The 20,582-nt window shown below is 35.7% G+C and overlaps 1 protein-coding gene across 3 annotated transcripts in view; it reads left to right on the forward strand.

Moving 5' to 3' along the window:
* Positions 1–20,582, forward strand: part of MDFIC (MyoD family inhibitor domain containing) — a 203,454-nt gene that overhangs the window by 36,258 nt on the left and 146,614 nt on the right. The gene's annotated exons all lie outside the window — the stretch shown is intronic.

The raw sequence follows: 20,582 nt of genomic DNA on the forward strand, positions 1-20,582 counted from the left end.
GAGAGGTGGCTCACGCCTGTAATCCCAGCACTTTGGGAGGCAGAGGCAGGTGGATCACCTGAGGTCAGGAGTTCAAGACCAGCCTGGCCAATGTTGTGAAACCCCATCTCTACTAATAATACAAAAATTAGCTGGGCATGGTGGTGCATGCCTGTAATCCCAGCTACTTGGGAGGCTGAAGCAGGAAAATTGCTTGAACCCAGGAGGCAGAGGTTGCAGTGAGCTGAGATTGCACCATTGCTCTCCAGCCTGGGTGACAAGTGTGAAACTCCATCTCAAGAAAAAAACAACAACAACAAAATAACAAACAAACAAACAAACAAATGATTTTCCCTAAAATATGCAGCCCATTACTTAGCTAAGGATTCGCCACTCCTCATTTATTATCTTCCTCCGGTTTGCTTATTTTGATAAACATTGGGTTCACAATCAGTTCCTTGTCCTCATTAAGCCTAGAGGAAATGAGGGGTTTGTTGTAACACTCACTGGGAAGAAGTCTTCAATTTTGTTTGTTTGTGTTATGACATCTACAGTGTTAAAGTAAAAATATTTAAATGATACAGTTCACAGAGTACATACTTAATGTGCCAAAAGCACAAATGTGTGGGAGTGTTCATTTTCTGAATTTAATTTTTCTTTTTACTAAAAATGAACAAACACAAGACCAACTATTACTTCTTGAGCCTAAAAAACAAAATTAGATAACTAAGCTCTCAGAGTCAGAATCTACAGCTCTGGTATGACTGAGTAGGTGTGATCATAGCCTGGTCAGTAATAATGACAGATTTTAGTGTCCATTTTAGTGTATGAAACACTAAATTACAGTAAGTTGAAAAATGGGTGGTTTATAGTCCTAGAATAGTATTTCTCAGAGAGCAAATAAGACATTAAATCATTTGGGGATGGTTTTATTCTTCTTCTTAATTGAAGATGTAGTGTCATTTTCACATCTTTGTTCATTAATACAAATATGAAAATATTTGTGAAAGTTCTCTTGGAAGACAGGCTCATTATCATGTGCATCTCCACTTTAGACATATCTGCATGATATTGTTTTGGCATACAACATTAAAACTTAGTCTTTTGGAAAATGCCATAAAGAAGTTTCATTATTCAGGTAACTTAATTTCAACTTAGAGCGTTTCCAGTTAGTCAGGCCTATTGCAGTCCACTCTAGTGTGCCTTGGGAAATAACTGCTGAAATTTCACACACTTAATGATTATGTAGGAAGACTTTGGAATAAGTGGAGGCGTCAGTGACTATAGATACAAACATAGAATGGTGCTTTAAAAAAAATAATGGAAGATACACCTGTGGTAAGCCAATTATCTTGACTCCCACATTCTAAATAGACTAATAATAATAATAATAATAATAATGCGACTGGAGGAAAAGTGAAAATAAAAGAATGGCTAAAAGTGTACCTTTCTCATCAGCCACTTCCTATTTAATAGGAGTGAGGTGCTTAGTTAGACATTGTAAAGGTGCAGGCAGCACATAACACCAGTGTATAGTGAAAAACTATATGCACCTAGAGAAGGTGAGGTGTGGAGCTCTGTGATTCGGATACTAATCCTCACTAAAACTCATTCACTGTGGGACACTGGGGGAGTCACTTTGTCTTTTAGCTTTAACTTTTGCATCTTTGAAATGTACTTGGAGAAAATCCCTTTCCTCACTACCTCACGGGGTTGGTGAAGGGTCAAATATGAAAATCGAAATGGAAATATTTTGTTAAGTCTCAAAGTCTCTAGATGGATATGAGTCACACAGAGTGATGAGAATAACCAGCACTTGGTTAAAGGAAGAAGTACAGGGCCATTGTGAGTTATGCCATGGAAAGCGTAGAACCTCTTCCTTACTGCATTTTCAGGCTGATCCAGAGATGCTAAGCAGAGAACCAGGGAGAAAAGTAGAGCTTGACCCCTGGATCCTCTCACTGATTATCCAAGAGTAAGTGGGAAAGAGTCCAGTAGGTGTACCATGGCCTTTTTTAAATATAGTCTTAAAAAACCCTGCAAACACATATCAAAAGGGATTTCTACATGTGAGGAAATGAGCCACTGCACTGAATAGACCCCTTTTATTTCAAAATTAATTTTCACTTTTAAATGAAAGATCTCAATCAGAAAAATATGCACAAGAATATTATAAGTACCAATGTCCCAAACACTCAGATTTAATAAGTGTTAACATTTTGCCAAATTTTCTGGAGTTTTTTGTTTGCCTCTTAGGAAATAAAACATATTTTGTTCAACATGCAGATTCAATATGTATATTCTATGATTTTTGAAATCCCACTTAAATGATAGCAAATTAATAATACATTTTAAAAAGGTACACATTTAAAGAGAGGCACAGACAAGGAAACAATAGTGGATCAAGTATGTGAAGACATTTCTTCAAGACGGCAAGTAGATGGAGAAATAATAACTAATTTTATGGTTCTGAAAATCTGGAACCTAAATGTCAGTATGACACAAAACACAGTACTACCCCAAAAGGCTCAAGATTTGGAGGACCCAAGGCTCTTGGAAGATGGGATGAAATTTAGACCTGAGAAGAAGAGTGTGCAAGATTTAGAATATCAGGTTTCCTCCACACGACCCCTGCCCGCTCTGGGCACTAGGCATAGCAGAGCAAGCATGGGAGTGTCATACTAAACACCGGGTGCTCAGTGAAATCGACTACCAAAAGGATGAGACACAATCCTTTCCCCCCACAACACATGAACAGTCCTAACCTCTTTCTTGATCAATGATGGCCATGAACCAGAGATTATGAATTAGAGAACATGTTAGTTTTCATATTCTCTTTTATTCCCTAGTTCTTTAACTCAAAGCAAAGAAAGGAAGAGATTTAATCTTACCTCCTCCTGGTTGCCATTGTCACTAGTAGCAGCCCTGAGCTCCTGACACCAGGCTGAAAGCAGAGGGGATTATGACACTAGTATAGTTAATAATTGTTGGCTGTAGGTAGACAGAAAAGTGCTCAATCACTTTTCTCATATACTTTACTCATATACTCCTTATATGAGTCCATTCTTACACTGCTATAAGAAAATACCTGAACCTGGGTAATTTATAAAGAAAAGAGGTATAGTTTTCTCATGCGTATGCATGCTGTACAGAAAGCACGGCTGGGGAGGCCTCAGAAAACTCACAATCATGGTGGAAGGTGAAGGGGAAACAGGCACATATTACATGGCCAGAGCATGAGGAAGAGAGCAAAGGAGGAGGTGCTACACACTTTTAAACAAGAAGATCTCATGAGAACTCACTATCATGAGAATAGCAAGGGAGAAATTTGCCCCCATGATCCTATCACCTCCCATTAGACCCCCTCCTACAACACTGGAGACTACAATTTGACATGAGATTTGGGCAGGGACACAAATCCAAACCATGTCACTCCTGCAGGTTAATTTCACTCTAACTGAATGTTTCTGTTGAAGGTATCATACCTTCCACCCTCTCTTACTTGTTTCTCTAGAAAAAGAAGAAAATTTTAATAATGATGTTGATAAATATTATTTAGATGACTTAGATTCTGAATTGCAAGGCATAATGAAGTGGGTTCTTACATAGATTCTTTCCAGATTTTTTTCTAGATATCATGTCATATACACATTGTTTTTCTACATGTTGACAATAAATCAGGGATCTATACTCTTGTAACTTAAAGATAGCGAAGGTGATCAGAGATCAGTGTGTTCAACCTCTGTGTTTCTCAGTGGACAAATTGAAGCAGAGAAGTAAGTAGTTTGCCCAAGAATACTCAGATAATGGCAGAACCGGAGCTGCAACTTTTGAAAATGATCTTTGATAATCAATGAGAATATGTAGTAACCACTTGCAATTTGTAAACCATGATATGGGATTTGAAAGTCTATATTAATAGAAAATAATTACTTGGAATTAATGGGAGTTTTTAAGTTCCCAGATATATAGACATTTAATTCACTGTCAAGTTGCCCATTTTGTTCTCCCATAAGGGTTTGCCTTTATGATAAAAACTGCCCTTGGTCATCATTCTAACCATCCATGTTTCCAGTATTAGAATTACGATTCTCCAGTGAAGTGCATAAGGCAGGAGACATAAGAATCTCTGGAGGAGGAGTCTGTTTTTTTTGAACCACACAGGATATTACTAGAGGATGTGCAGTGCTCAGATAAACTCTGTGGAGTTGGAAAAAGGTTGAGAACTACTGCTAGAGAATTATGTGTTTTAACCGAGTAAAGGAACCAGATTTGCAAAATTAGACAAAAATATGAAGTTAGATACAAATCAGAGTGATAGTGTCATTTCTAATATCTGAGCAGATTCATAAGAATGGCAACATGATTCCCTCACAACTATTCATTTCATTATTAAAGAGCTTCAAATCATTCATACTATTCTTTCTAGCCTAAGAACAATTTTCACTCAATTTCAATATAAATAAGTTTGTATATTTCAGAGAAATGAATATATGTGTTTCTTTCTTGGAAAGTAATTAAAGTATAAAATTTCTGTAAGTGTTTTCTAATATTCCAAATAGTGGTTGTATTTTACATTTATATACAGTCGATGGCCCCTTTATGTAACTTCAAAGAACCTTTTATTGGGAGTGTCTCAGTTTGCAGTAAATATTTAAGCCAATTTCTGGTCAGTTATACAGAGAGTGGTCTTATAAATGAATAATTTATAATGGTAATGGCGTATATGGTAAATAAGCACAATATTTGGAAGACTATTGCTGGGAATGGTTTATGGAAGTACATTCTGTGATTTTTCTAATATATTTGTTAATGTTTATAATTTGAATTAGGTAATAAATATACATCCAGAGGACAGTGTGTGTATTATCTAGCCACACTGGCTTTCCATCAGGTCAGCAAATGCGCTGAGCCTTGTTCGGCTTCAGGGCTTTGCAGGTGTTGTTAGTCTGGTCTGAGATTCTGTTGCTCCTTGTCTTTGTGAGGGCCCTTCCCCTTCAGATCTTTGTTGAAAAGCCATTCCTTGCTATCCAAACTAAAAAATTTCCCTTGATATTCTCTCTGCCAGTAGTACTTTTATACTAGTTGCCATAATTTAAAATTGTGCATCTATTATTTGTTTGTTTGTTTTTGAGGCAAGATGTGTCAGCCTGTCACCCAGGCTGGAGTGCAGTGGCACAATCATAGCTCACTGCAGCCTCAACCGCCTGGGTTCCAGCCATCTACCAGCCTCGGCTGGTACTCCTAAGTAGCTAAGAGTACAGGCACGTGCCACATGCCTGGATAATTTTATTGTTTTTGTAGAGATGGGATCTTGTTATGTTGCCCAAGCTGGTCTCGAATTCATGGCCTCAACTGATCCTCCCGCCTTGGCCTTCCAAAGTGCTGGGATTACAGGTGTGAGCCACTCTGCTGGGCTTTGTTTACTTAGATGTTTAGTGTATTTTTGTTTACCTTCATTTAACTCGTCTTAGCACTGTGTCTGGTACTTTCTAGGTAAATGTCCAGTAAAAGAATGCATAATATAAATAAAACATAATTTTATATATAATGTGTATTTCAACTTCCTGTTTTTCTTCAAGTGCTGAAATCTTTTTATTGTTCTATTTTTTTATTAGCTCCATGTATTATTCATGGTTTTTGTCTACTGTTGGAATACAGAATTATATTTTTCTAACTATTGATGAAATTAATGTGAGGTCTATGGTGATGAATACATTTGACATTGTCATTTTTCCAACTAATTTGAATTAGAAATAATAATTGGCCTTATGAATTATGTGCATGGGATGGTTTATAGGGGTTTGAAAGAGGCAGACACTTGCTACAGGTTTTAAAAATCATCAGGGTTAAGTAGAAGAAGCGTTATATCTGGGAAGTACAGGGAAAGGCAATTGCATTATTTTTCTTAATTTGCTTTTCTAGGTAAGCAATATGTACTTATTAAGATTTTATTTAAACAATTGAAATGGGGAGCTGCAGAAGAACATTATTGTTTCTTTCTATTCTTCCTTGATGCCCTCCCCTCCCCTCCCCTTCCCTTCCCTTCCCTTCGCTTCCCTTCCCTTCCCTTCCCTTCCCTTCCTACAGAACATCACTCTGTCGCCCAGGCTGGAGTGCCACGGCACGATCTTGGCTCACTGCAACCTCCGCCTCCTGGGTTCAAGCGATTCTCGTGCCTCAGCCTCCTGAGTAGTTGGGATTACAGGCACCCGCCACCACACCCAGCTAGTTTTTGTATTTTTAGTAGAAACAGGGTTTCCCCGTATTGGCCAGGCTGGTCTCGAACTTGTGACCTCATGATCAGCCTGCCTTGGCCTCCCAAAGTGCTGGGATTACAGGCGTTAGCCACCATGCCCGGCCCCTTGATGTCATTTTTCTATGTGGTCACTGTTCTCAGTGCTGGATCAGAAGAATAGCACTGTATGTATGTGGGCTTCCATGTGTCATTTAATAAATGTTGAGTGACTATATGAATGAAGGAGTGGAATGTTTCTTGTTATGGAAAAGCATACAGTTTGGTGGAGAGGACAGATCTTTAAACAAATTTTGCTCTAGAGGCAGAGGAGAGAGCCACAAGGTTCCCAGGGGAACAATTTAGCAAAGGCCAATAGTAGATGACATTTCACCTAGGTGTTGATGTAAGAGTAAGAGGTAGTGAAGGGCATTCCAAGGAGAGGAGTAGTAGGTACAAGGCCTAGAGGCATGAAAAGATTGTGGTAAGTTTGGGAATCAGGAGAAATTCAGTGTAGCTAGAGTGTGGGAAAATAAGAGAAAACAATGGCATAGGGGTTTGGAGCAATACTGTGAAGGGTTTGGAAGAGGCTACTGAGTTGTGATTTTATCCTGGAGATGGGTAAATACTGGAGCTTTCATCTAGGACATTAATGTAAACAAATTTTGTTTTTGGTTTTATTTTTTAGAAATGTATTTTTGGTAGTGAAATGGAAGATGGGCCGGAAGAGAAAATCTGGACTCCCAGAGTTCAGGTTAGGAGACCAAGATAACCTAGATAAGAGATGTTGAGGACTTAAACTGATGTTGACCAGGAAGACGGAGGGGAAAGGATGGATTATGGAACACAGTTGACATTTGAGAGATACTTGTGTGCAAGGCACACAGCAAAGGTTACTGATTCAGTTAGTGACAGGTGGTGGGGGATGAGCAGGGATGGGCCAGTTTTGTAATCTGGGAGAGTTTTCGAGATGTATTCCCTCTCTGACCTCTATTAACTAGCACAGAGTCTTCTGGATATTATTAGGTGCTCAATAAAAGTTTATTGTATGAGAATAAGCAATATTTTCTTTATCTCTCATTTGGTTGTATCTTTCCCTACTTTGTTATTTCATTTTTTCTTACGTTTTATCCTTGTATTCTGACACTATTTCTTAGTTTTGCTTCTGTTTTCCCCAGAAGAGTACTTTGGTTAAAATGTATCACTTGCAAAATAGAATAACACACCGCCATATAGTGTTGCTTCAGGTTATAATTTTCCATATATGTACAGTATGCCAAAAGGATGCTGTTTCTAGAGAGAATGTTTAAAACTCACTTCTCTAGATTTCTTTAAAGTTACTTTAGTGTTTCACATGTTTGCCAGATATCATTGTCATTGAAGATAAGCATTGATTAAATTTCAGAATTTTATTAATGAAAGCAATCTTTTGAGCAAATTTAGAAAATAAATTTAGTTTTGGTAGGGTATATTATTTATTTTTTGTAGCAAAATTATTTCTTCATAATGTCAAAGATAATAGTTAGTGTTTTACATTATCAAAGTAAATTCCCAAAGGTAAAGAATGATTTGTGAGTGCCACTGGGCTTGGCTGTGCTGAAATTGTGAGCCTGTTGTTACTTCTGATTTATGACTGGGAAAGTCTGTGTTCATTGTGCTCACTCTGATGTCCTAGTCAGGAAACAAAAAAAAAAAAAAGGAAAAAACACCACCAAACTGGGAGATATCATTTTAATATGGTTATTTTTTCTATCTTCAAGACAAAATCACCAAGATAACATTTTTGAAGCACCAACCTGCACTTCGGGCTGATGAGTACTAGTGGAAGGCGTCATCTTGGAATTTTACAACCCACAGTCACATGACTACAGCTCCCACCAACAATATATCAAAAAGAACAGGTTGTTTGTGTCACTAAACACTATAATAAAAGAACAAAATAATATTTACAGAATAACAGTTTATACTGGAGCAATAGTTTAAAATCTGGCTGTATATCAGGATTACCTGAAAGCTTTTTTCAAATATTGTTTCTGGGTTCCACTCTCTGGAAGATTTTGATGCCGCAGGGTAGGGTTAGGCCCGTAGAGCGTATGTAGAAGTTGTATCTGAGAAGCATGGTTAGTAGCGATAGGACAATATGGAGGACAGACTATTCTAGGAGATTGTTAATGGACAGAGTTTAGCTTCTTAGTGATGTTAAGGGATGAAGGTGTATTGGATCTTTTTTTTTAAAAAATATATCTACTTAGAGCAAATATGTAAAAAGTTCAAATTTTAAAAATTCTGGTAAATTTCTGGGTGTTATATATTATTCCCAATACTTTTCTTTGTTTAAATTTTTAAAAAAGTGTCGATGCAGTTGAAATTGCTTGTTGCTCTCTGAACATTTGCATCTTTCTTAAGGGATTACAGATTTTGTTCAGATGCACAAAAGTCAGGTGAAAAGATTCTGATTAGTTTCAGCCAGTCATGGTCATCCTGTTCCCCTTGCAAGTGATTGGTTTGGGGGTCAGCCTGTGACTCAGTGCTGGCCAATGAGATGTGAGAGGACATCTCCTGGAGGGTTTCTGGAAAAGGGTTTTTAAATATTTTTAGAAAAAGACATTAAGGGAGAATGCCCCCTTTTTTCAAGGCTTGATGTCATTCTTTGATGAAATGCCTGAAGCTGCATCATAGACTCATAATTATGAGGGCAACAGTCAGATGAGAAAGTTGACATGCTGGAGATGACTGTAAACATATGGAACCTTTGTCTTTCATGATATAAAGCTGTGAAATCAATAATAGTAGAGCTGCGCTATTTTCGGATTTTCTGTTATATGAGATGATAAATATTTGCAAGTTATATGAGGGCCAGGTCTTTATACATTTATTCTTTGTAATATCCCTTATTCCAAGAATGGTGCCTGGCACCATAGTATATAAAAAATATTTTATGATAATGTATTTAAGTCGGTTTGCAGCCAATGTTACCTTGAGAGATTTAGTGGGTTTTAATGGCACAATTAGAGGAAAAACATCTGTTTAAATGGTCTCAATCATGTTAATCTTTTATTTCTTTTTTTCTTTCTTTTCTTTTTTTTTTATTTTGATGGAGTCTCTCTTTGTTGCCCAGGCTGGAGTGGTACAATCTCAGCTTACTGTAGCCTAGACTTCCCAGTCTCAAGTGATTCTAACAGCTTAGCCTCTCAAGTAGCTGATACCACAGGCACATGCCACCACACCCAGTTTTTTTAAAAGACAGGGTCTCGCTATGTTGCCCAGGCTGGTGAAAAACTTGTGGGCTCAAGGGGTCCTCCTGCCTCAGCCTCGCAATGTGCTGGGATTACAGGCATGAGCCACTGTGCCCAGCCTCAATCGTGTTAATCTTGAAATGTGGTTAATGAGTTTGTCTCTCTGTGCCATTTGCAGATGCTTATATGTTAAGTAACATTTTATTCCCAAGGAGTTTAAAATTATCTTGCTACTTTGATGAAGACAAAATCTAAAATTAATACCCCCCAAATCATGCTCCAAAAAATTAAAACATGGGCAAGATTTTAATCTCAGGAGAAAGCAAATGAGAATGAGAAAATAGTGTCATTTTTACTTATTCATTTATGTGCTAGAAATTTCCATTGTGTTTAAGCTGTCTTTCACATATAAAAAAGAATTAAAAATTAATATATGTGAATCTACTTCTGCAAGTTTGGAAACTTTTGTTGCACGATTTATCTGAATATTGTTGTTCGATTATGTGGGATAAGCAGCTTGTTCATTACTTCTTTATGGAAGAAACTCACCAGGATTTTCTATATGGGTTGGACAAGATAATTAGCACCATTCCAGTTTTTTCCTAAGTCAATTCTTAGAATTTTGCTTGCAGTCCTAAATTATCAAATTATGTCAGACAGAGGGTCATCTATAATGGGAACTGTTATTAGAATTAAAGCACAAAGATTTCCTTTTCTCAATGTATTTTAAGGGAATTTATGGAAGCCCTCCTAGTAACAACTACTCACCAAAGAACTTTGAGGGCTATGAGCACTACTATTAAAGTTTTGGAAACGTATAATAATAGAATTGATTTTCTTCTGATTTACCTTGTGTAAACTACCAGAAATAAATTTAATTTTGTAAATGTTCAGTTAGCAATCTGTATGTTCGTCTACGTAATTCCGTATCTCATAACTGGAACTTCATTTGCATTCCCACTGCCCTAATCTCAAGGAGATACCAGTTTCACTTGTATATTAAGTTGGGTTTGCTTTTATTACAAGGAGGAAAAAACTTTCAGTTACGAAATTTGACTTTGACTTTTCTGACGCTGTTTTCAAAAAGGTTACTTAACTAGTATTTTAGATGCATTTCTCTACACATAGTATGATATCTGTAACTGAATCTTTAATTCCCTAGTTACAACAGAGTGAATTTCTTGAATCCTTGCTACACTTCCGCCATCCTCATATTATGCTTTTACAGTAATTCCCTAGACTCGTGAAGGTGAAGAATGAAGTTTATAATGGTATTGAATACCAAACTGTTGCTTGATTTATTCAGGAAGGTTGTTATATGCTGGGATCAAGTGACAGCTTAAAAGCTAGTATAATTCATCATCATCAGTTAATTTTCACTTGGTGTCCACTGGGTGCTGAACATTGTACAAGGCTCTTTGTCAGCATATATGTGTCTGATACGGTTGACGGAATTCTAAGAATATACGATCTTGTACTGAAGGAACTCTATATAATCAAGGCAAGTCAGCAAATGCCCAGTATTGTCAAACTCTGTGTACAAAATGTATTCTATTAAAAATACTTTATTTTTGTGAAGGGTTCATGTCAGTAAATTGAGGTCCCAGACGCAGTATCTATACTGCTACCAGAAGAAAGGGGTGAATTGGATAGACCAAGAGCAGTTATCTACTATGGTCTTGTTTTTGGCTGATCAGCACACACTTATGTGTGTATAAACATGCAGATAATGTCGCAATGTTTCTACTTAATGAGATCCAATGATCCCTCACACAAACGTATATGTACTTCTCTCCCTAATGAGAAACAAATCAAAGTAACATCCAGATGAAGCATCTAGAGCTAGTGTCATGTTATTCCACAGACCTCTAGGTGATGTTTGTTCCTCTTCTGAAGTAATTCAGAAATCTGTCCTAAAACAAATTTGGAAGTAGCCCTTCATGATCCTGCAACATATGGCTTAAAACACCTCTGGATAGGCAGAACGTAGGATAGCCACAGTGTAAACTCTGAAGTACAGTGCTGGTCTAGGGAATGCACCATTTCTCCCTGGTTAGGGCTGGTACAGAAGATAATATGGCCAGGGACTATCATAAGCATCTTGTTGTTGAGTTTCTTCCCTGACCTTGGTCTGGGTTCTGTCCCAGTGGATTTGTTACTGAAGGATTATCTGTTAAGAAGATTCCCCTTGTTTGGGGACCTTCATAGCCATCTCTGAGAAGGGGTTCAGGGAGGATTCCCTTGCAGGGGCCTTAGCAGTTCTTTCTTTGTTGGCAACAAGGACTTGGATTCAGATTCCCTTAGGGTGGAACAGTCATAAGCATTTATTTGCTAGGCTGGGGATGTTTCTAGCAATACAGTTTCTTTATTATTTTTGTTGATTGCTTATCTATCTTATTTTTTTGTAGGTGGCAGTAGAGGATTTCATTTTCTGGTCACTGGCTCCAAATTTGTGTCAAATAATGATCTTTGACTCTGGTCCCTTGCTTTACCACTTTCGTTTTTGGGCTCTGGGCTATCCATATCGCCTTTTGTATCAATTTAATAGCTTCCTGTCACTAGCTGTACTTCTGCAAGTGGTGAGGCTTGACCTGGGTTGCTGCGCCTTCCCCAGGATTTACTCCTTGTGAATGAATGATCTGAATGACTTAAAGGCAGTGATTGGGGAAGGCACTTGGATGAGCCTGGAGTTTCAGTCTTCAATAGTTCAATCTCCTCCCTAATATTTCCAGCACTTTAGTCAGCGTACTAAATTCAAACAAGTAACTTGGCTGCTGAAATTCAGCTAGCATGTATATGATTATCATGACTTTAGTGGTCCCAGATCCCTGGCCACGAAGGCTGTTCCTTAGTTTGTACATGTGTGAATTGCATAAAGGCAAGTGGGGGCTGAACTTCAGTTCTTCCTCTACTCACCAGCGCTTGAACCACAGCAAGCATGACTTTTTGAAATGTGTCTCTACAGAGGAGAGGACCTTTTTGAGTTTACACAATAACAAATTTATTTGCACATTGCTGGCTATGGCTGTATCACCTGTAGGTAAAAAACAGCTTTTAATAAAGCTGTCTACTTTTTCTAGTTGGCTTTTACTTCAGCTAGTTAGAATGAAGTGTATTGTTTTGTTGTAGGAACTTCTGAAGGCCATAAAAAGTCTAACATACAAATACATGGACAGTTTTCTGCAGAGTACCATGAAGATCCAGTCTTAGTATACACATTTCAAGAACTGATGAGCTGCTCTCTAATATTAACTGCTGATTTTTCAGGTTAGGATGGAGTGATCTCATTGTTCCCATTCTTGCCTTTACTTAGCTAACTTCACATTTCAACAATCTACTTCTGATACAGGTGTTTATATTAGGTCAGAATTCTTGGTTTCAAACTTTTTGATATATATCCTTGTTTTATCAGAGAGCCTGAATCACACAGAGGGGAGTAAAGGGATCCAAAAGCAGGGCTGGGTCTGGGACCTCTATCGGAAAAGCGTTCTGCATCTATCTAAGTTTGTCAATATATTCATTGAGTTGAAACCTGAGAGTGCTGCATGCTTCTTAATGGGAGGGCTTCTTGCATGCTTTGTAGCTTGTATTGCTTGCTTTTGTGCTTTTATCCTCAAATGAATGACAAATTTGGCTTTACATCAGGCTAGCTTTTGTACATCATAATTTCTTGTTAATTTCTCTGGATAATAAGCATTAGAGAAAAGCTATACTTGGATAAAATATAGTGGATTTTTTTTTCTTCATTGGTTTACTATCTGGGGATGTTTTAGTAATACATGCAGATCTTAAAAGAAAATGCTGATTATTCTCTTTAAAACTCTTATATTTGGATTTACTTTTCTATCACATCATAGTTTTTCTGAAAAGTGAAAGAAAATGTTTGTATATTAACTTGAAAAATGTTTATTTGCAAAAAGGTTTTGGGCTGATCTACAGAAAAAAAAAGCTAATAACACAGAATAAAAAAACAAAAGACAAATAGTAATTCAGGAATAAATGGGGAAAAATTATGTAGAGGAGGATAAAGAAATGGAAAAACAAGGGTTAGAGGCTGGGAAGCTAGGCCTCCCCGTACATAGGAGGATCTGTCATTTCTCTCATTTGCATGTGAAGTCCTAATGTGGGGGAGGGAGGGAATGTTTAGGGTAAGGGGTGAAGTAACTTTTGTAAGACCACAGAAATGGGAAATACTGACTCTAGCATTCAAACCCCGGTTTGTCTTGTTCAAAATCTACAGGCTTACCACTATTTATTTTTGCCAATATCTTGTTTGAGGAAAGCTGTTAGCAGTTACACATACATTACTCCTGATACAAAGGTGATCAACTCATCCCAGATTGCCGGGGACAGACCTGGTTTAAAACTAAAAATTCTTCATCCCAGGAAGCCCCACCCCACTCCACCACCCCCTTAGACCTGAGTAAACTGGGATTGTTGGGTCACCCTATCTGATATCCTCCTAGTCATGATTAGGATGGAAATTTGAGGAAATTTTACATAATGGTCTTCAAATGGCAAAGTAAGGTGAGATGGATACTTTTTCTGCAAAACTACATGATATCATTATTATACCTCATTAATAATTAGACCTTGCATTGTAAAGATTGTCAACTTTCTTTTTCTTTTTCTCTCCTTTTTTTTTTCTTTCTTTCTTGAGACAGGATCTCCGTCTGTCACTCAGGCTGGAGTGCGGTGGCCTGATCATGGTTCACTATAACCTTGCCCTCCTGGGCTCAAGCCATCCTCCCACTGTAGCCTCCCGTGTAGCTGGGATACAGGCATGTGCCATCACACCTAGTTAATTTTTTATTTTTTGTAGAAACAGAGTTTCACTATGTTGCTCTGACTGGTCTCGAACTCCTGGGCTCAAGTGATCCTCCGACCTCAGCCTCTCAAAGCGCTAGGCTCTGCACCTGGCTGAGATTGTCTACTTTCTAAGGTCCACTGTAGCTGTGGATTTAGTAGCATTCTTTCTACTACTATTAAGAGATTGTTTATATGTTATTAATAGATTGTTTATATTTTTAGCCGGTCATCATTTAAACATTTCCTTCTTGTGAAATTTGGCATATTTTAAGTCATTTGGGCTAAAGGCAGTTTATGTATCATGTGTGTATATATATATATATGAATATATGTGTATATATGTATATATTCACAGTACATAGTTGTTAATAGGCCTTGATAGAAGCTATTAATGTTTTATAGAGTCTCAGCATTAATTCTGTAGTTTAAATAGGATAAAAGTTAATTCCCTATGGAACAGTAGGAAATGAGCATTCCAGGTCAGTGAGAGGCTCCCCTCCCTGCTGCCATACAGATTCCTTTTGTTTGGTCTCTGGAACATCTCTTAAGATATTTCACTCAGCTGTGGTCAAAACTGGTTTGCTGCCAACTGCAAAAAAGAAAGTATAGAGAGGGCACACCCGGGTTTTAAGGCCCAATCCTAAAAGTGGCAGAAATAATTCCTGCTCTCATTCCTTTAGAGAGAATGTAGATACATACCTGAACCTAACTGCAAGGGAAAGCTGAGAAATGGGACTAGCCACGTACTCAGGACAATTGGGAAAATTAGTTTGGAGAAGAATCTCTTACTCCAGGCATTATTTAAATCTAAGTACTCTCTAAATGTTCTTAATGAAATGCAGAAAAATTATTGCCTCTCTAAACAACTTCTAAAGTTTTATCCGTTCTTTGGGGATGGGGGTAGTTGTACTTCCTGTTGTCATCTGGAGATTTATTTTGCAATCGTTAAAACCGAACTAATGTTAAAAATTCTGTAAGATGTGATATAATCATAAAACAATTGCCTCCTTTGTGAGTTCCCAGCCAGGTAGTTACAGAATTTGACTGGGATCCTTAAATTGATCAATGTTCCAAAAAATGTCAGAATTCCAAAATGTATTTCAGTATGTTAAATATATACATCAAATAAAATAAAGATGGAAAATATGATGTCATAAAAGAGTCCAGAACCTCAAGAGGCAAATAAAAAAAGATTAGAAAGCCCTTGCCAGGGAACTAAAGAAACAGATACAGAAAGTGCCAGAAGCTTCTAGACTATGTTAGTATTGGGATATAGGGTCCTTGTAGGGTCTCCATATTGAGGAAGATTTGGATCAAGTTGATGAAAAGAGTTGAGTATTAGCATGTTTATTTTAGTTGATTGTAGCCTAAATTCACATTACATAGCAATAAAAATGTAAGATAGTTTTTATCATGTTAGTTCATATTGAAATAACTTTTCATCTTCCTTTTAAAGCTGTTGTATATATGCAAATAATTGCATATATATGCATATTATATATATATATATATATATATATATACACACACATATATATCTTCTACTATCTGTGTGTGTATTTGTCCCATTGTGACCATGGAGTAGCAAAGTCCTGGGCACCAGTAAAAGCTTTGTTGCCATCCCTGGGAAAAGTCATTTAGATTTACACCAAGTCATTTTCCCCCTCCATATTCTACATTGATCGTTTTGTTACTGACAATTTTACATCCTGAGCATTTAATTTTGATTTTTTATGTGTACAACAACCATTTAAACTGAATAGCATGAGAATTCTTTTGTAATTTTATTAAATCTGACTTGTGTAAAGAGACCAGTGGCTGAAGATAATTTGCACATGCTAATAGATTATACGCTATAGCAAAATGTTGCTTTATATTGCTACTCCAGCAGCTGTGGTTTCAAGTATAGTTATTACTAGCTACAATATCACCAGTTTTTTAAAAAAATTGTCAAAAGAAGTTCATGCTATTGACTCATTTACTCCCATATTTATTATTCTTATTGAAAATCACTAGACCTAATTCTATTGGTTTCCTTCCTGATTGAAAACATTTGAACCTAGAAAGCGCAGTATTTCTTAAGTCATTTGTAACTATTCATCATGGATATTAAAATTACAATCATGCTGTATTGTGTCAGCAATGATTTTTTTTTTAAATCTTTACACATATGCTAAGCCGGTGACCAATGCTATCCAGGTTTGAAGATGCTGAATGTTCTTATAAGTGGTATTTGAAACTTTGATGTGTATTGCATTCATTACTGAATATCAAGAATACTTTTTTTTTTGCTAGCATTATGGAGTAAATTTAAAATGGGGTCTTTTATAGAAGCACCCATCCTGTTTAGAATGATATAACAGATGCTGAATGTTCACATATCAAACAAAATGCCAGCTTTCTGTAGAAAAGAGGTGTCAAAAAGTTTCTTTGTACCTTTAACACATGTGATTATGTAGTACAAAATGCAGAGTCTGTAAAATTTCTTGAATATACAGGCAAAAAAATGAATAATTCAAAACAACTCATAAGTTCTACATTCTATTGTCCCTTTATAACGCAGGCAAAAGATAGCAGTGCGCTCCCAATAGAGCTGAATTTGCACAAGTTACACCTCTGAAAAATGCCAGATGGTCTATGGTCTACTTTTGAGAGCTGTCACATATGTAAAGATTAGAAAAAAGAAAGACAGCTGAATGAGAGCAGTGGATCATTAAAGGGAGAGTGAGGGTCCCTAGGCATCACTTGTGTTTTAAGAAGCATTGTGTCGTTTCCATATTAGCATGCTTTTTTTTTTAAAGTCATACACAACTTTGACACAATAAAGAAGGAAATCTGTTTAAAGCCAAGTTGTTGTGGTTTAATCCGTCAGGTGTTTTTGTTCTTCATTTGAAAATAAAATCATGTTTCCTACTTGGTTTTAACTCTAATTTTACCATAAGATTCAAGTCATACCCATAAAAAATTATCAATAAAGTTAAATTTAATTTCTGTTGAGATAGCTAATGTATTTAAGGCTTATCCAGTTTTGATTTGACTTACATAATACACACATCTGGCAAAATCATTCAACTAAGAAATATTTTAATGTTAAAAAAACTAGAGTAAAGGGATAATACTTGGTTATCTGATCATAATCCAAACTATAGTGAAAATAATTAGGTAACAGTGAAACAAAAATAATGTACTATTATTTATCTGCCAACAGAAATGGATATCATTTTAAAGATTGAAATGTAGATAAACCATTAAGGATGCATGAGAATATCACTCCAGCCATACCTAGTAATTTGCAAATAGTCAATTTTGATAGCAGAAAAAGGTCAAATATGTCAGTTTTAGAATTTGGTAGCCAGGATACAAGTGTCTTTTACCACTCTTATTTTTATTTACTAAAAATATTTATTACATAGTAATTCTAAATTTATTTTGAATTATGAAATATGACAAGATGTTTTTGATTGACAAGGAGTCTCCCCAGCTTTGGTCAATGACGTTTCAACTCAATCAAGCTCTCAGATTGCTTGAATTATTCTTTCCAGAGGAAAAAGTGGCTTTCCAGAGGAAAAACCAAATTAGGTTTAACTGTCTTTTTTGGCATCTTTTTAAATATGTATGCATAACTAGCTTTATGTTCAATAGTGGTCATTAGAATGTCATTCTAGTTGATACAAGAAGTTACAGAAGCAGCAAATTCATCTCTAAATCAAACCATTGCACACCCATAAGAAATAGATCTCCTTTTACAGATGCTTTGTAGATTTTAGTTATGAAAATGGCATATATAACTGCTAAACAGATGTTTACTTTTAGACTATTATTCCTCTTTATCACTAAAGAACTGAAAAACTGTAACAGGATGTTCTATATTAGTTTTTATAAATCAGATATTAATGCTAATAGACTTGGTATGAAAGTGTACATTTAAGTAAAAAAATCCATCATTTTTCTTAAAATATGCTAATAAATGAGTAGAATATTTTGATATGTTAAGATGTTTTTCTTCACAATACATAGGATGTATGAACAAGAACTGAAGTAAACAATGGCTTACTAAAGACTTACTCAGATGCAAACTCTCTTTTTTTTTTTCTGAAAAATGCTTCAAGTCTTATGTAGTCACCAAAGATAATAAGTCCTCTTTAGCACATTTATCAACCCCACGTATAACTGTTACAACCTTAAATGTAATACTTTTCCAAGTGGAACAGTTCTTCATAGTCTTATGTAATTTACATTTCATAATTGCTTATAATCATGAACAGAAAAAAAGACTAATTAAAACAGTAAGTTTTAGATTTTGAAATTCCAGGAAAGTATAGCACAGTAAAATTTTCACAATGAATGTTTTTTGTTGTTGCTGGTGATTTTGCTGAAAAGCTGTGATATATAGCTTTGCTTAAAATGTATATAATGAAGATAATGATTTTAATACTTAATCAATGTAAACAGATAACTTTTGGGGGGCATCAAGGCTTTTAGCTGCAAATATCTTGGCTAATTTAAATAGAAAATAAATTTATTAGCAGCACATAGATGCTCCCAGAGTTATACAGACAAGGATCATGTCCATCCATTCAGTAGGGCTTTTCTGTTGAAAACCCCACTGCTGTAGCACTGGGTCACTGTTTTGCTAGGAGGTGAGGGACACCATAAGTTGTCCCTCACTGCTAAAATCAACAAATACCTCTTCACTCCCTGTGTTGAGAGTCTCCACCACCCTGGTGTGGCTAACAGCTTGCATTGATCACTTCCAAATGCAAGCCATACTTCTGTTCTGGCAGAACTTAGGTCACATCCTTGTCCTCTAGCTCCAGAGTAGCCTAGGGATGTCGTAGAGGAATTTACCTAACTCCATGAGTGTGACCAGAATGCTGGACAACACAACACAACAGGTGAATATTCACATTTGTTTTATGATTCATTGTCTAAAATATCATATTTGTTTGTGCTTATGCTATTAAAACAGTCTCCTCTATTTACACTTTAAAGTTTTGTTTTTTATATATAGGCATTTAATACATTTGGAATTTACATGTACTAATTATATTAAGTATACTATACTCAAATATTATTGTATAAATATTAACATTTATATAATTAATTATATTTTATTTATATATTTTTATGTATCATATAAATATTATATATGTATTATATAATATTTACATAATCAACATAATTATATTAGATTATATTGATACAACCATTAATATTTATATTAATATTATTATATTAATTGGTATAATAAAATAATTATGCATATTATTTATATTGTACCCAAATATGTAGGTGTGTGCATGTCTACCTTATGTTAATATATGAGTCCCATATATGGGGCTCAATAATTTCATAAGCCTCATTGGCTTGTATGTCTATGCCTGGTCCAATGCTGTACTGCTTTAGGTGCTGTGATAGAAATATCTCATACATCAAATCCTACAACCCTCTTTTTCTTCTAAAAATTTCCTTGGTCTTTCTTGATTACTCTTCCACATACATTTTTGGATCAGCTTGTCAAGTTCCATAAACAAGCCTGTTGGAAATGTTATGGAAATGGCATTAAATAATAAATCGGAGAGAATTAACATAATTAACATATTTATACTCTCTCCACTTATTTGGGTTTTTTCTATGCCTTTCAGTAGTGTTTTGTAATTTTTGCCATAAAACCTCTGCCCATTTTTTTCTAGTTTAATTCCAAAATACGTATAGCACCTTTTGTTTGTTTGTTGGCTTGTTCTTTCTTTTTTTGCTATTGTGAAGAGTTATTTTTCTTGTTTATTTGTTAATTGGTTATACTCTTTGCTTACAGGAACACTGTTGATTTTATATGGTTGTGTATCAATCTTGCTACATTTTTAGACTTTCAGTTTTTATAGTCTTAAACTTAGATTATACATATACTATATATTTGAATGTTCCCCAGAACATCCAAATCTGTGCACATCTCAAAAATTTTGTTCATTCCTGTCTAGAAGTCAGACCTATTAAATTTCTTTGTCTTGTTTATTGCTTGTACTATGATCTCCTGCACAATATTGCATAAGTCACGTAAGGGTGGGCATTTGACACACTTCTAAAGTCCTGACATTTAATTTTGGTAGATATGTTTTATTAAAGAAATTATCTTGTATTCCTAATTTTTCATAACTTGTTTATTTAAAAATCAAATTAAAGAATAAATATAGAAAAGATTTTCTTCTGCAGGATTCACAATGGGATTTTTTTTTAAAACACTGTATTTTTCTTTGTATTGTCTGGCTTTGAATACCAGAACTTATCATTTCTTTCCTTTTATTTGAAAAGACAATTGAGTAGTT

Source organism: Gorilla gorilla, chromosome 6, assembly GCF_029281585.2.
Source record: "Gorilla gorilla gorilla isolate KB3781 chromosome 6, NHGRI_mGorGor1-v2.1_pri, whole genome shotgun sequence".
Lineage (NCBI taxonomy): Eukaryota > Metazoa > Chordata > Mammalia > Primates > Hominidae > Gorilla > Gorilla gorilla.